This window comes from Oxyura jamaicensis, chromosome 8 (assembly GCF_011077185.1).
Source record: "Oxyura jamaicensis isolate SHBP4307 breed ruddy duck chromosome 8, BPBGC_Ojam_1.0, whole genome shotgun sequence".
Lineage (NCBI taxonomy): Eukaryota > Metazoa > Chordata > Aves > Anseriformes > Anatidae > Oxyura > Oxyura jamaicensis.
This window is the reverse complement of record NC_048900.1, coordinates 27,255,158-27,271,956: the sequence shown is the minus strand read 5'-3', so window position 1 is coordinate 27,271,956 and position 16,799 is coordinate 27,255,158.

Below are 16,799 nucleotides of genomic sequence, written 5' to 3'. Positions count from 1 at the left end.
GGGAGACTGAGTGGGGTGGCTGGATCCGAGCAGGCAGTATGAGCCATGAGCACGGCAATGGGGCATATCTATTACCATCGCTTCCTGCAGGGCAGGAAGGAAGTGAAAGAGAAAAGAGTGAAATGGAAAAAAACAAAAAAAAAAATACATGCTCTAGGATCTGAAGGCAACCACTTCTGCAGACGGTCCCTGAGCAGCATCTGTGCGTGCTGCTGGAGCATGCACCATGCCAGGTTTGGTCCTTAATTCACATCAGTGGGGATGGGGAACAGCCACGAGACTGTGGCTGGCTGGGTTGGGCAGCACAGTGGTTTTCATGCTGCAGCTCTCCCAGTGAGTTTGATGGATGAAAAGACTCAGACACATTTATGCAAACCAGGCACGTTGCTGGAGCCCGAGGCTGGGTGCCCGTTGTGGCCTTCAGTGCTGCAAAACGTGGGCTCTGCTCCTGCAGATGCTAATCGGAGGCTGTGGAGCACCCAGCACACATCTGCCTTTGATGCTGGCAGGTCCTTTCTGCACAAGGGGCTGTTCCAGTCAAACCTGTCTTTTTTCGCACAGAGACCGGTTCGGCATGTTTTCACAGGATTCATGCAGTGCACCTGACTGCCATGGGAGCAGATCTTTTGTTCCAAGGTAAGAAAGGTTTACGCAAGCCCCAGGTTCGTCCGTGTTTCGGTGTACCCAAACAGCTTCCCTCAGCAAGAATGCTTGGCAGCCTTCAGACGCTGAAGCTGTTGAACTTCTGCTTGATGATTTTTTGGATATGAAGTTTTCAATCAAGGGAGGGAGAGGGAGGAGATCCGTCCTGCAAGCAGGGACCTGCCGTGCTCTACTCCGAACCTGGCTCGTTTGGGTGGCCGAAGGTTTCATCCAGCTGTTCGCAGCGACCCAGCCAGCGGCCAGCTGCGGGGCCGCAGGACGTGTGGGCTGAGCTCCTCCAGGTCAGCGCTGGAAGCTGGTTTCAGCCTCCTGACCACGCCATGGACATCTCGGGAGACAGCACCCCGCGTCTGCTGCGTTTCTCACCCCACGTCCCCTTTCTCTTGCCGCACCCTCGGCTTCACCCACCGCTCCCCTCCCAAGAGGCAGGCCTGGTGCTCAGCCTCACCTCTGGGGCCGAGATCGGAGAGGCAGATTTTATGAATGAGGTGAATCACCCGGCTCCTGCCGGCTGTAAACACGGGCTGGGGGCCTCCTTACAGACCTGGGCTGCTGCCCAGCCAAGCACACCTCCCGACACTTGCTGACGGGGTGCCAGGGGGGGCCTGCCAGGTCCGAGCTCAGCCCTGTGAGCCTGTAGACAAGTCACCACCTTCACTGAAGGAAGCAGGAGGTCGAAAACAACAACCTGTTGATTCAGCTGGGGGCGTTGGGGGGGGGGGGAGTTGGAAATAACACACACAAAACAACCCTCGAACCCAACAACTTTCAATTATCACCTTTGCACGCCACCCCCGCTGGCACCAGCCGGCGTGGGAGTGCCTGCGTGAGCTTGTCTTAAGTTATGATTTCCTCGGGGCACAGACTACACCTATGCATGTGTTTGGGTAGCAGTGATCGGACTGGTTGCGACGAATACGTGCCCTGTCCTATCTGTAGCTAGAAGGGAGCGCAGTCACGAGGAAAAATCTCCCAGTGCCCTTTGGTTTCCTTAGAAAGTCTCGTTCGGCCTGTTCCTGCCCTGCTGGAGAGCCGCCGACTGCGGCCGCGGCGGTAGCTCGCAGGCAGCGCTGCTTTTAATATATAGAGGCGCGGCTGCAGAAAACGTTTAATTTTTGTTCTTCCCCCAAAATATGACCGTCTTTGTGTTGGTGTTTGGTGTTTTTTTGTTGTTGTTGCTGTTTGTTTGTTGGTGTGTTTCATTTTTTCCATCGCTCATCAGGTGACTGTCCGTGCTGTGTTTTGGGACACGTGAAGCGTGAGGCCGCTGGCTAATTCGCTGCCGGTAGCAAAGGCACCAGCACCTGCGGTGTGCAAAGGCACAAGCTTTGCAGGGTTTGATCTTGCTTTGTACTGAGGGTTCACAACCAGCAGGAACAATGGGTTGTTATTTAAGAAAAACGCCTCTCAGTGTTCCCACGTGTCAGCAGGAATTTGAGGAAAAGAACCACCAAACACCAAAATACATGTGCACACACACATACACAGATGGGACAAATGGGAATTGATGGGAATTCAGCCTGCTCCTGCAGTCTTTGAAGTAATTAAAACTATACCAAAACTTGAAATAATGTGACTTCTCTTACCTTGAAAAAAAGTGAAGTGAAACAAAGCCATCACTTTGTACAGGAACCAGTGTGCAAATCTTGGCTTTCCACCCAAACTTTGACATCTCCATCTCCAGGTGTGTGGTGTGGGTGCATGCCAGCTGAGGTCATTTGGAGATATAAATTAAATCAAAGAGCATTTAATACGTGCTAGGCTGATCTTTTCCCTAAAGAAACCTCACAAATGGAACAGGAAGAACTGTCTTGTTTTAATAAGGAACTCAGAAATAAAATAAAATCTAAAAAAGAAAAGAAACACTCTTTTCATCCGACAGAGGAAGGGAGCCAGATCTCCCATGAGCACAAGCCGATGGAACACCATTGTATCAAAGGCCCTGGCCCTCTACATGAGTGCCTAATTTGGTTCTTTTCAAGGAAATTTCAGTGACGTGGAAGGCAAATAAATAATGTTTCTCCAGCCTCCCAGGGCTTGTCTGAACAAGAAAGACTGTTAATGTTTAATATGAGGTAAAATTTTAATCCATTTCATTAAACTGTGTAGATATTCTTAGTTTAGTTTTAAGCAGGATTAGTCCTGTTTACCTGAAGTCAAGTAAGCACAAGTATAACTTCAACTGGTATAAGCCTTGCTCAAATTAAAGCAAGAATAACTACCAAGGCTTGGGGGCTGGGGGGAAAAAAACCATTGAAGCTTTTCTTTAAAACAAAAAATGGGCTTTGCTTTGATATTTTTTTTTCTTTATGAAGTATTTCTTGCCATGGGAAAATAATAAAAACTAGAAAAAGTCTATGGAAGTTCTGCTTGTAAATGACAAGACAATAGCAGCTGAAAAAACACTACTTAATTGAAGAGAGACAGTGCTTTTCAGCACACCCGGCCTAGGGTCCCCCTGAGCGGATGCAGGCTGGTTGGGGATGGCATTTTCAACCCACGGATTTCTAAGAGTCGTCAACATGGATGGCAAAAAAATTAACCAATGCTGAGGCCAACAGTACACCAACACTCCATCCTTTGCTCAGAAATCATCCCACAACTATTGTGTTTTGCCTTATAGCAATGGCTAAGGTACTACATGGCCTTTAGGAAGTCATCCAGGCTTGATGCAAAGGTGCCAAATTGCATAGGATTTACCATATGCCTTGGCCAGCTGTCCCACTGGCTCCCGGGCCTCACTGTTAAAAATGTGCTGTTAATTCCCTTATTTTTCATTACTAACTGCCTCTGTATTCTCAAGTACCACATCCCTTTGTTTTTATTTACCAAAAACATAAAAAGTCTTATTAAATCACACCATTTTCCCATAGCTGAGTCCCCTAGTTAGCTTTTCATAGGCCTTCTTATAAATAATACTTCTAAGTTTAAAGCCTGCTCATTTTTTGTTCAGGTTTTTGCTCGCTTTTCAAAAATGTGAGAAAGGCTGCAAGTTAACACAAAACTGGTGGGGAAGTGAATAGCTGAGGACCAATTTTCCTTTTTAGAAGCAATTAGAGAGGAGCACCTTCTGCCTGTAGGTCAGATTTAATCTGATGCTGTCAAAGAGGAGATCCTTTATCAGGTCCTAACCCCTACGAGGCCCCGGGAGAGTCACCGCTTGATGGCTTTTGCCCTCCTTCGTGCTGTCAGGCACCTTATCTGCTTGACCTTGGGGTGCTTCTGGGGAAAGGATAACCCTCACTTGTTGGGTTGTCTGTAGCTGCAGAAGAGGCCTCTTTGCAAGATGAGCATTAGTGACTTCCATGCCAATGTGCAAGATGTAATTCTTCAGGCACTGATGGGGAGGTTGGTGGCATTTCGAAGCCTTGGTGGGGACCTCAGTCACTTCTTGCTCATTTATTCTCGTTTATTATTATGTGATGCCGTTAGGGGTGTGAACAAGGCCACTGTGAGCTGAGATACACATGGCAAAAGACTTCGAGAGGTTTGTAGATGAATCTTTGGTCGATGCAAAGCTGGAGGGTTAAGATATGTTTGGAAAGATGGCTTTGCCATGGATTGACCTCTACCTTAAAATTCACACAGCAGAAATTCCTGTAATCATTTCAGCTTTCCAGAGGAGCTAGAAAGGAACCAGAGGTTACCTCTATGCTACATTCTTGCAGTGCAACTGACTTATGCAGATGTGACCTTGCTGAAAGTAAATAGTAGCACATGGGGCTGATAACAGTTATCTGCACCGACACCGGTGAACACGAGCCGAACAAAAGGCTGCATAAGACTTTCCACCCACTTTATGCTAAATAGGCCAGAGGGGCAAGGGGAGGGATGTCGGGCTGGGGTTACAGCTTCGGTCTTGTTTATTAAGGACAAAATAGTCAAATAATTGTGTGCCTGCTCCTTGTCTGAACTGGCACTGAAAATAAGGCGGCAATTGTATTTCTAAGCCCTTGCAGGAAGATTTGAATAGTGCAGGCAAGCTCACTCGAGGCATTAAGCCATGCATGTCTCATCTTGCAAAGAAGAGAGCAGCTCCCCACGGAAGTGGGCCAGGCTAGGCACCGAGCAGGTGGATTAACAGTTCAGAGGAAAGAGCATGGAAAGCAGCTCTCTTGCAGAGCAGGTCTCTGCACAAATACATGCGAGGCAGCACGGATTAGTGCTTAAGCTAATGAACCACCCGCCAGACCTCTCTGGGAGAAGATATTAGCACATAGCGGTACTGCCGACGACAAGCTGGCACCTCTGCAAGCAGCCAGAGGGTTCGATCAGGAATGGGCTGCTCGGAGCCAAGCTACCAAAATACCCATTATGCTTTATGGGCAACGTAACAGAAACATTTCCAGCATGGGACCTGTAATGAGCTTCGAGTTTGCCTCGAGACGTTTTCTCCCAATTTGGTTATATTTATGAGCAGCTATTTCTGTTTAAGTACAGAAGGGGGGAAAAATGGCATGGATTTAGCTCCACTTGCCCCTGCACACACTGCTGCAACCCTTAGGGCATCTACATAGACATGGGGAGAACTTTTGGGGTGGGTCATGTCCATACATGAGATGCTGTGCATTATCTTTCCTTGTGGAGGGAAAATTGTGCATTTTTTGCACATAACAGCCACGCAATCAAGAGGTTTATCAAACAGAAAATGAGTTTAAGAACACATGACAGGTAAATACAACCCCTTTATTTACCTACATGTTGTATGGTGACAGGACAGACAGGAGTGAGATGAGGTTGATGCACCAAGGTGGGTTTGGCTCTAAGGCACTCACCCTTCTTGGTCCAAAAAAAACTTTTCATATTTGGGTTCAGGGACTCCAGGAAACTGAAGCAGATGTCAGTAGTCATAAGGGAAACACATCCTAAAGGCACATCTGTATGATGTGTCCCCCTGTCTACACCATCAGCAAGATCTGCTGGTATTTATGGTTGCCAAAAATACTGGGGGTTTCTCCTAGCCATTCCTCACTTAAGGCAGCTTTGAATTTTAGGTTTCTATCCCTTGAGAAATTCTGATATTTTACCATGTATTTTCCTCCTGAGTTGAGACACAAAGTCAAAATATGAATCCCAATTAGGAAATGTTCAACACTTTTGTGCTAATCTTTTTGCCCAGCTACAGTGCAGACCTGATAGTTGCAGGCACCAAGAACAGCAGAAGCCTCCCTATCTCCAAAATCACTTACAGTCTCCTCGAGGAGTGTTTTCCTTTTCTTTTGTACTTAAAGATATAAGGCAAGCAGCAAGAGAAGACTCATTATTTTTAACTAAGTGTAGCTGTAAGTCTTGCTCCTGGGCAGCCTTTCGGCTGGGGTGGCAGGAGGAGCGTGGTGAGCTCCACTCATGCTCACCGAAGGACAGCTGTGCAAGCACGTGGCTCACCAGCCTGTGAGGTGTTGCCTGGAGCAGGGCCCCCAGGCTCAGAAAAATGAGATGCTCCCGGCATAGCTGCTGGGTCCATTGGCAGAGGTTGCCTCTCTCCTTCCCCCGGAGCCAAGTGTGTAGTGGAAATGATGCAGCCTTCCCCATGCTGAAACCTCGGGTGATGGTGATATTGGCTGTAAGGACACATTTCAAGCAACATGGAAGGTAACCTGCCAATGATGGTGAAGTGATGCTCCCCATGCACTTTGCTGTGCAGCACATGCTAGGCACCTAAAGTCGCTGTGAACCTCGGCGTTGCTCTACATGTTTATTTAGGGGCAGGTTTTAACAGGAGCTGGTGCTAAATGGCAGCAAGGGAGCTACATAACCTTCCAGGTAAGGGTCCTGTGTCCAGCTGGAGCACGTTCTTACAGGAACAGGATTTCCAGGAATGTTGCTTTCCTCACCCCAAATTCTCTGTTGTCTGATGGCACTCCGAGTTTGAACAAACATGGGCTAAGCCGAAGCGAGATCTGGCTGCCGGGGCTCAGCAGCACGTGTTTTGCATTACGGAGCTGTTTGAGGGGCCTATGTAGCTTAGTGAAAAAATCAACAGGCTTGTCCCCTTGCAGCTCACAGGTCCAGAATAGCCCGTGGCCCTAAAGTGGGGAAAACTCCTCCCGAGCTCAGCTCTGTCACTAGTTTCCATGCCAGAGGTTGTGCATCGTGTGGGATGGATGGCACAGGGGCCATGCGTGCGGGTTGTACCCTGTGAAGCCCTCGGGAGCAGTTTGCAGGATGCAGTTGTCCCAGCCCTGCCGCACACAGCCTGTCCTCAGGTCGCCTCCCCTCCAGCTCCAGAGCAAGCACTGTCTATTCCTGAAACAGGGGAAAAGGGATGAAAATAGCAAAGAAACTTAAGCCCAAGGATCTAGCACACAAATAGCAAAGGAAAGAGAGATAAATACTGTGATAGCCTTTAAATATCTGCGGAGGAAACCAGCCAGGAGCCAGCTTGGCTACAGCAAGATGGGCTGGGAGATAATGACAGATGATCCCAATATTCCCGAGAGGATTTCTGACCACCGTTTGTACAAATGAAGCGGAACGTGACATTCTGGAGGTTTGGGTTCATTTTCTTGGGAGGAAAAGGACTGCTAAAAGCCTTTAATAGCTCCAATTCAGGTAATCATGATTATAAGGAGCAGGGGAGGAAGCTGGGCCTGATGTATGACATGCCAAAGAGCTGAGTGCAGTAAACAAGGGTAGGGGAATATTTGTTTGGCCAGCACGCTCGGTACACAGGAAACATCAAGCAATAAGAGGACGACTGAGTGCAGGAGTTCCCAGTCCTATATTTATGAGCAAATAAAATGATGGGAGGACCCCACAAATTACAGACATCTACAAATAACCACAGAGCTTTTGTCTGAGCTGTGGGAAGATGCTGTGGACGCTGATAACAGAGGATGCATTGCACAAGGCTGGGGAGCGTGGGGCTTGGCCCTGTGTCCACTGCGCCAAGCATCCCAGCCCCATCCTGGCTCCAGGCTGCAGGGGAAGGTGGAGAGAGACTAGCAGAGGATAATTATGGAATAACCTGTCGATGGAGGAAGTGGCTTCCCAACCTCTCTCTATTTAGGGCTTGAGTTATGCTCAAAAGCAGGCAGATTTATAGCCCTCCCATGGTTGTGTTGTTTTCTCCTTCTGGCCAGATTAATATATAATAAATGAGAGGTAGGAAAACGACTGAAAAGCAAAGCCCCTGCAGCGATGTTGTGTCACATCATTAAATAAGGGGACTTTTTACTTAAGAGGAGATGTTTGACCCATAATTACAGCTAAACTCCAATTTGGAAAATGGCTTTCAGTCTATTGAGACTTCTGTAATTTTAACAGGATGCAGCATTCGAATCCTCACCCTCTGTTTTAGAGGGCAGCATAAAGTGATTATAAAACACTAAATAGCAGCTGTTTTTCAGGCTGGAAGGCGCTCTTCATTGCTGTGTGATTCTGCTCTACACAAAGGCTCTTTCTGAAATTAAATACCCACTGTAAATGTCAAGTAGTATTTGGTTCTCATTCCTGAAGTCTGCATACAGTTCATTCTAGCAAAACATGGGCTGAAAACTAACCTGACTTGCATGGCAGAGTGAGTATCGACTGGGAATTTCCAAATCCCAGCATCAGCAGGGTGGCTGGAGCTCAGAAGATTATCAAAGGCAAAGGTATTGCAGTGTCCTGAAACAAGGGTTAACCACGCTTGCAATATTTACTGTCCCCCAAGACTGGATTGGGTATATCAAGAACGTGATGGCATGCTTAAACATGTTGCTTTATCACCTTTTTGATCTAAACCAATCACGAACATATAAGCCAGCTCTGAGGTGACCAGGCAGCTTGTTTTTTTGATAACAATAATTATGTTCCTCGCATTTACACTGAGCTTTTTGTTTGTAGATCACAGGATGCTTCATCAAAGCAGGCTGCAATCACCACTGCCCATCATTACCAGCAGAGAAAATGAGGTGCAGGGAAGGGAAACACCTTGTTTGTCCCAAACCAGACATCAGGTGATGGGGTGGCAGGAAACAGGAGCCTCGTGGTCCTTATTGAAAGGACAAACCCTAGCTTCTGACCATGGATTAGCATGGGATTGGCTAAAACCTCCTGGCAAGGAGACATCTGGGAAGTTTTGGATGAAACACTTCTGCTTTGTTCTTTTATATTATTTTTTTTCCTTTATCTTCAAAATGGAAGATTTCATAGGAAACAGCTCTTTCTAACAAAGTGTTCCTGGAGAAGGGTTTTTTTGATATCACAAGGCAGTTTGTGGTCAGGAAGCACGTGTGTTTAGCCATGATGGGCCGTGGTGGGGATGTGGGAACCTCAGACCTGAGTCCCACCTGTGTCTGAGTCAGACCTCCATGGCCAAATCTCTCCAGTCCTTGATGAGATTCTGGTTGCGGTCTCACCGGTGTGGTGCAGCTGGTCGAGGCTGCTCAAAATGCAAGGTTCATCCAGCCCAAGTGCTAGCTTCATAGCCAACTCACACACCAGCAGACTCCTGCTTTAACTGTTTCTCCAAAAAGGATTTAAATCCCTTGTATCCCCTCATGTCTGGATTGCGACCAGTTGTGGGACGAGACACGAGCGCTCTTCCTATCTAACAGCTTTCAAAGGTGTTGGTCTCACATCCACTTCCAGGGGAGCAGGGCTACATTTTGACATGTCAGCAAATTTTTCTGCCTGTCCTCATGTGGGAAATTTCCTGCCCGTATTTGAGCCTTGCGTGGCCTCTTTCTGCTGTTGTTCCCTCTGACAAGAGGGCTGCAAACAAAAGAGAGTGAAAATAAAAAGGCGAGCCTGCAAAAATGTCCTCTGCTGTGCCCTCTTAAGAAAGATCTAATTTTCATTTCACATCACTTCTAATCAGACTCTGGTTTTATTCCAAAATTTAGCACTGGGAAAAATAGCTTTTTTTTTTTTTTTTTTTTTTTGAATTAAGAAATATTGCCTTCTTGAAGAAAACAACAACAACAAAACTCCTCTTGATTCTTTCTGAACAGCTCTTCTAATACTTGAGCTGGAGTGGTTTACAATGCATAAAGTCCTTTGTGCTTTGCACTTTTCAATGCTTTGGGCTTGTGCCTGCAGTTGTGCAAAGTTTCAGCAAAACTAACCCAGCAAGAGTTATTTCAGTTTTTGATTCACGTTTTGGTGTCAGGAAGGGGCTGAGATCTCAAGGATGGAATGAAGTTCTCTGTCATAATTTTGCAAGTCTGCAGTTTGATTTAATAGTTGTCTGAATCAACTCCATGAAAACTTGTATGGCTATTATCGTCCTGGCTTCCTTCACTAAAACACCCATACCCTAAAAATAGGTAGTTTGTAAATAAGAGGGGAAAAAAAAAAAAAAAAAAAAAAAAGCTGGCATCCCAGGTTCTTTTAAATAAGAAAGATGCACTTTGCAACTTAAATTTTTTAGGTTGGTTTCCATTCATTCAGTTTTGCATATGAGGAGAGGCAGAAGAACCAGGTGCACTGGTGAGAAGGCAGGACAGTGATTTTTTCCCCAAAATATTTGGCCTACTGTGAGACTCACAAACTCAGAAATAAATCCCACATCGGAAGCTAAAACCCCTTGTGCCCTGCAGCAGAACCAGATTGTTTTATTACAAGGAGCAATGGTGATTATTCTGGGGGGGCAAGGCTGAGCTTGCTGGAAGCTCCAGGACAGATCTGTGTCCCCACCAAGCTCTGCACCAGGCTCGCCAGGTCGCAAATCCCCAGAGAAGTTGCAGCGCTTGTTGTTTTCTGCTGTCCACAGCTCCCCAGGGTAGGGAGAGAAATTAAACCATGGTGCAGAGATGTGAATGTTCCCAATAAAGCCATCCTGATGGGAATGTCTTCTCATGGAAGCCATCTAAATACTGATTCACCATGGCAACACACATTTGGGCTATAAAAACCCTCAAATAAGATGATTTTTGCTTTTATTTAACTTCACATATATCTACTTCATCACCCACCCCAGGGACAGGCTCAGGAGCTGGGCAGGACACGGGGAGGACTTTGTCATGCAAAGGAACCACCACGTGCTTTAGGATCAGACATGGAGCCAAGAACTGGAAGAGGAGGCAGATTTCCTTGGGAGATAGGGGAGAGTGTGAGTGCCCTCACACCCCCCCAGCCTCACCGGTTATCATTGTCCACCATCAAGCAAACCTTCCTTCGCCTTCCAAGGAGATAAAACCAGTCTGCGGACATTGCACGTTTCAGCTGATTCAGGCACAGCTGGTGTGCTGGGAGCTGGAGGGGATTTATTTCTCTTGGCCGATGACCCGCTCTCTTTGAGGGCTGCGTTTTCCATGCACTCTGCCTGGCCGCAACGTTTATACCTCTGACAATTATTATTATTTCATTATTGGGCTAAGAGCTAATGTATTAGGCAAATATGCAGCTGGTAGCCTGTGGACTCTTTTGCAAGACTGTTTCGGTGACACTTGGAGGAGACTTTATAGATAGGCTGTTCAAACCCAGCTCAACCCTAGTCTGGCATTTAGCTGTGGCTTGCAGAATATAATGGCTAAATACATTTAGCCCATGCCCACAATAACTCTCTTTGACTGCAGAAGAAGTTCCAATAAACATGTCATTCACATGCGAATGTATTCCAGTAAAAATTAGTGAGCTGATGCTATGAATAACCTGCAGAGACGTAGTGTATTTTCAATTGCCCTCCCATCAGACGGTAATGAGATGATTAACACCAGATCGGCCAAGATATTTATATTGCTCAGATCATGATGTGTCATAAGCAAATGCAAAATTGCATACTGTATTGTAACAGCAGGGATGGGAAGAGCCACGTAATGAGCTGGTTTTATAGTGAAAAACAAATGGGATTGTAACACAACCCTGGAAACAAGGGAGTGCTTCCAAGCGGGGTGAGGGAACAGGACAGCGGCGCGTGAGAGCAGTGCTGAGAGTGACTCTTTGGTGAAATTAAGTGATTTATATAAACAGAGGGTGTTTTATTTTTATTTATTTATTTATTTATTTTTTCTCTTTCCTGCAGCAGTTTCGAGTGATACAGCATGGATTTGGACAGCATATCCTTGGACCTGGCCAGCCTGGGAGAGCTTTTTATAAAGTTAATTCTTTTTTTTTTTTGCTTCTTGGGGATAAAATGAACCGTGGCAAGTTTGGGTTCTTTTGCGGCTCTGTCGCCTTCTCCCCACCTCCCCTGTTTTATCAATAACAGGAGCCCCTGTGGATCTTCCCCTGCAACAGGACAGCCCTCCCCCACCTGCGGCCCCTCTCCACCAAACGCTATTTTGTAAAATCTCTTGTCACCAGGGCTCTGCAAAGACTTAGGCGCCTAATGGAAAACATGTGTCTTTCCCGGCGCTCGCAGCCTCACCCCAAGGAGCTCTGCAGTGGAGCTCTCTCAGCGGAGACAAGGAGCTGATGGGGAAAGTGGCAGAGGTGGCAACTTGGGTGTTTGTGCTTGCTTCAGATGCACGGCGATGGCAGCAGCACACGACAGCATCTCTGCGGAGGGGGGCACATTGGGCAATAGTGCCTGGTGCTCCTGCTGGGAAGCCTAGACAAAAGGCAGCAAGGGGGAAATTAATGGCTTTTTAGAAGAGGGGAAAAGCAAAATGATGGGAAAACAACCCCCCAGTTTGGAGCCTCGGCCCACCACAGTTTTGTTCCATTTCCTAAGCAAGGGAGAAAAAAAAAAAAAAAAAAAGAGAAGCTGGAGTAGATGCACAGAAGCTGGGGGATCCTTATTTTTTCTTTTTTTATTTCTCATGGATCATCACCATCAAAATTGTGGGCATCTTAATACTGTATGCATCACACATAAAGTATAAGATATGTAATATAAATTGGCCATATTCCTCATTGTTTTTCTTTCTGGATGTTCTGATCTGTAGTCTTCTGTAAAAAACAGATCCTGTAAATAAATCAGTGCAGTGCCCAAAGGCACCAGGCCCAGACTTTGGGCAAGATTAACTCCAGCCATAAAACCTATTCATCACTTTGGCCACCTTCTTCAGTTTCTTGAGTACAGGGGATCTCTGGGTAGATAGAGCTTCTGAAGCCAAAAGATGCAGTGCCATCCCTAAAACTTGGGTGTGAGTGGGCCTCATTTGGGTTTAAGTGCTCAAATAGCCAAGCTTGCTGGATCTGGCTGGTGGCTGACAGCTAGCACTGTTGGGTGTCCAACAGCCAACTTTTTGAGAATAAAAATTAGGATTGGGCTGAGGTGCGTCATTTCCCTGGGTGTTCCCTTGCAAAGGTCACTGCTCCTCTCTCCCCACCCCAGTGTCTCCCTCTCTGCAACTCTGTTGTATGTGCAAGACTTCAGGAATTAAAACCTCATTTCAAGGGTTATGAGTAGACCACAGCAGTGATACATTGCACTGATTATGAGCAGCAGGCGAGCTGTTCCCGCTCAGCTCTCTAGCCGCAGTAGTGTGCAATTTCTATATGGCTTGCACTAATTTTTCTTGCCTGTGAATTTTATTTATTTTTTATTTTTTTTGTAGCAAACAAGAACTCCATTGCATTAGTGGAACAGACTTATCATGATAAATCGCATAGAATAATATTGTTACAGTGTATTGCCATCACCTTGGCAGTAATAGAAATAAAAATAAATAAATAAATTGAAAAATAGGCAAGTATCTGCAAGATAGCTGGGAGCACAATGAGAGGAAAAAACGGCCCTGGCAAATCTTCATATGAAAGTGTCAAGCCATAAGAAAGTAGTTGTCTTAATGAAAATGTCAAGGTTCAGGGCTTCCAAGGGGCTTAAAGATTCTACACCTGTAGTTCACTTGTCTGTGCCACGAAGGGAACATCATCTTTAGTCTTGGTAAGCTGGGCATCTTGCAGCAGAACCCCTTAAAACCAAGAGAGCCCAGATCACTCAGTGCTACTGTAAACAGGCACATCATTGATTAAAGGCCTGGCAGGAAGGTTATCTTTCTTGGCCTCTTGCATAACAGAAGCTAGATAATTTAATTTTATAATCTTTGCATCAAGCCTGTAATTCCCTGCTTGTGTTAGAGTATGACTTTGCAAAGGAGCCCCCACCTGAACACCCCGAGAAGAGCTCACCTCCACGGGCAATCGCTGCAGTTGCTGTTAGGAAGGACCATAACTGGAAAGGGTTTACCATTTCTGCATCCCTTTTGGACTGATCTTACCTGGGTTGAGCTTCCAGCCCCATCAGCTTCTGCTGGCTTGGTGAAAGATCAATGTGCCACCAGCAGCCCTTTCCCTTTCCATTCCCTGCTTTGGGGACCAGCTGGTTGCGATGAACCAGCCTCTCACCATCCTCCTTGGGAAGCTCAATGGCTTGGACTTCTGAGATGCTCAAACCCACAACAAGGTTTTCAAACAGCTGTTTTCAGGAGTGTTTTCCTGAACTCTCACTAATTCACCAGGATCCTCCCCAAAGCCCAGCCTCCACGCCAAGCCTCACCGGGCATGTTCCCAGCAGCGCTATATAGGGTAGTAGCCACACTCATAACGCCAGCCTCTGTCTCTCTTTTATTTCTCTATATCATTATGTTGATGTAATAAATATGCAGAGGAGCTCCAGGCATCAGCCATCTCCTTTGTTTGAAACACTCTACCACGTTCTCACAACTGGATATTACCATATGATTATATACATGCCAGAGAAGTAAGTCCCGATGTCAGTGCTGCTTTTATACTGCAGCTCTGCCTTCCTGTCCTCCCGTCTGCGTTTCCCATCCCACATTCACACGCTCCCATTACATGGCTAGCCTATATTTTACTCCTTCTGTTCTTGCTGCAGCTCCTCTTGGTAAGGGAAGTCTTGATTATATGTTACGGCTGAATGACTTAAATCACATAAAAAAATGTACGCAGAAGAGCAAAATGAGGTCAAAATGAAGTCAGAGCGCTCCGGTTGGGAGGCAGGTCCTTATGGAGGGCTGGTGGCACCTCCCCTTGGTCTGCTGAGCCTCCCTGTGCCCATAAGGACTCAGCAGATGCTTAACCTCCAGGGGGAAACCCCAACCCGCCAAGCCAGCCCGAAGTGAGCTGGTGCAGGCCAAAATTTTATAAGTAGGCTGCAAATGTGGGCTGCTGGGAAGATTCCTGCCTATTTCCAGCACTGGGAAAATGCATGAGCAGGGAAGTCATATTTACATAAGTCAAGGAAAACACTGTTTCCTTCTTCAGCAGGAAACAGAAGTTATTCTCAGAGCTTCAGCAAAAGAACAAGAAATTCAATAAAGTGCTGGCAGCCCAAACTTGTTTTATTCCTGTGGTTTTACAATCTCCGAGTCAAAATAAACACATTTTCAATCTCAGGAGAATTATTAGGGTAATAATGGGGGGTGGGGGGGAGAGAGTTATTTTCAGGCTCCAATGGAATCATTTGATGAATCATGTGAACTGAAACAACAGATTCAGGGCAAGAAAACTCACATTTATGCAACTGTCTGGTTTGACTCTTTTGTTAGTGGGCACCCAGATGCTGCAATGTAAGATTGGGCAAACCTTTGGGTGCTCCCAGCAGGAGTTTTGCCTGAGAGAAGGGCAATGACCACTATTGCAACACCCGATTTCTTTCAGTTAAGGGGTTTAATGAATTTTAATGGTGTTGTTCCTCCTTAAGTCTGGGGTGGGGTCTCATGGTGGGTGCCAAAGCAGAGCCCCTGGGTGAGGGCTTACATCCCAGACACGGTAGTGTACTGATTTACATTGCCCTGCGATATCCAATGAGGCAGATGAAATGCAAATGAGAATTTTGAATCTTCATACCTTGAAGTGCTTACCATCGCACCTCTTAACAAACAAATCAATTTAGTGTTTAATAAGAGGAAAGATTTTCTTAAAGGGAAGCTGGAAAGTGGAGCATGCAGTGGGGTAAGTGGCTGGGGAGAAGCGGTTGCCCTTGCCAAGGCAAGCCCAGGCCACCTCTCCTTGCTTGGGCTGTTGTCCATGCAAAATCTTGCAGGCAGCTGTAAGAAACCACCCTCTGCATGGATTTTTTATCTCTTAACTCAAGGTACCGGGAGAATTACACCATTGCTTCCTTCCAAGATGGCAAAAGAAGCTGAAGGCAGCATGGGCCAACAGCTGGCACTGAGCTATGCTTCTTCACCTTCTGTTTTGGCCAGAGAGTTGTGTTTGCCCACAGCAGTGCAAGGGGACCTGCATGGCTCCCCCAGCTTGCACCTATCCTGTGAAATTCAACACCATTGCAAAGGCAGCTCTTTTCTAGCTGAATTCCTGTCCACGGTTTTGTTTGTCTACATGCCTAGCCCACCCCGTGTAGGCCAGTGGAAGGGTTATGTATTTATCTAAAATATTTAGTATAAAAGTATCTAGTATATATGTTAGATAAATACTTAACCCTTCCACTGACCTACACGGGGTGGGCTAGGCATGTAGACGTACATATATTTATCAGAGGCACCACAAAGCTCTTGGGAGCTGTGTCTACTACAGCAAGAGCTGCAGTTACAAGGGTAACTAAAGTGTAGTTACAAGAAATAGCTACAAGAGGTAGTCACAGGGGAAACTACAAGAGGTAGCTACAAGGGTAAATACCGGAGGTAGTCATAAGGCTCTCAGCACTTTGAGAGTAAAGGGCACAGGAAGAGGAGCAGGTATGGGGCCTCCTACACAGAAGTGATGCAATCACAGCAACTCCTGAAGCTTTTTGTCCCTCCTTTCACTAAACTGAAGACAAAAGAAGGTAGCAGAAGGGTGAGAATGTCTTGAATTGCATATTCCTTTCAAAACCAAAGCGGGCCAGAGGAACACTTCACCCTGCATGAAGCAGTCCCGACGTTTAGGCTGCTGTTTAAAGCGTAGAGGTTCAACTCTGAAGCAAGCCCATAATTTTTATAAACAAGGCTCCTATTTCCCTTCTGGAAATATATATATGGAAACCCACGTACACATGAAGCCTAAGACATGCACGAGAAGACCATTGAAGCCTTGTTATCTTTGCTTTTGTTCTGCTTTCCTGGTGCTTTTTCAATTCCCTTACCGGTACTGCCTTGGAATCGACTCCCTTTTCCAGGATGAGCTTTTCACAGGGCCGCAGGGCTTTGTTCTCGCCCCGCCGCCCCTCACCCTTGTTTGTTGTGCAGTCCCTGGGGTGTGCTTCTGCTCTTGTAGGGGGCCAGTGGCGGAGAGGAAGAGGCAGAGGATGTGAACTCCCATGTTTGAGCACAAAGAGAGAGAGGTGGACCCGTTTACTCCTA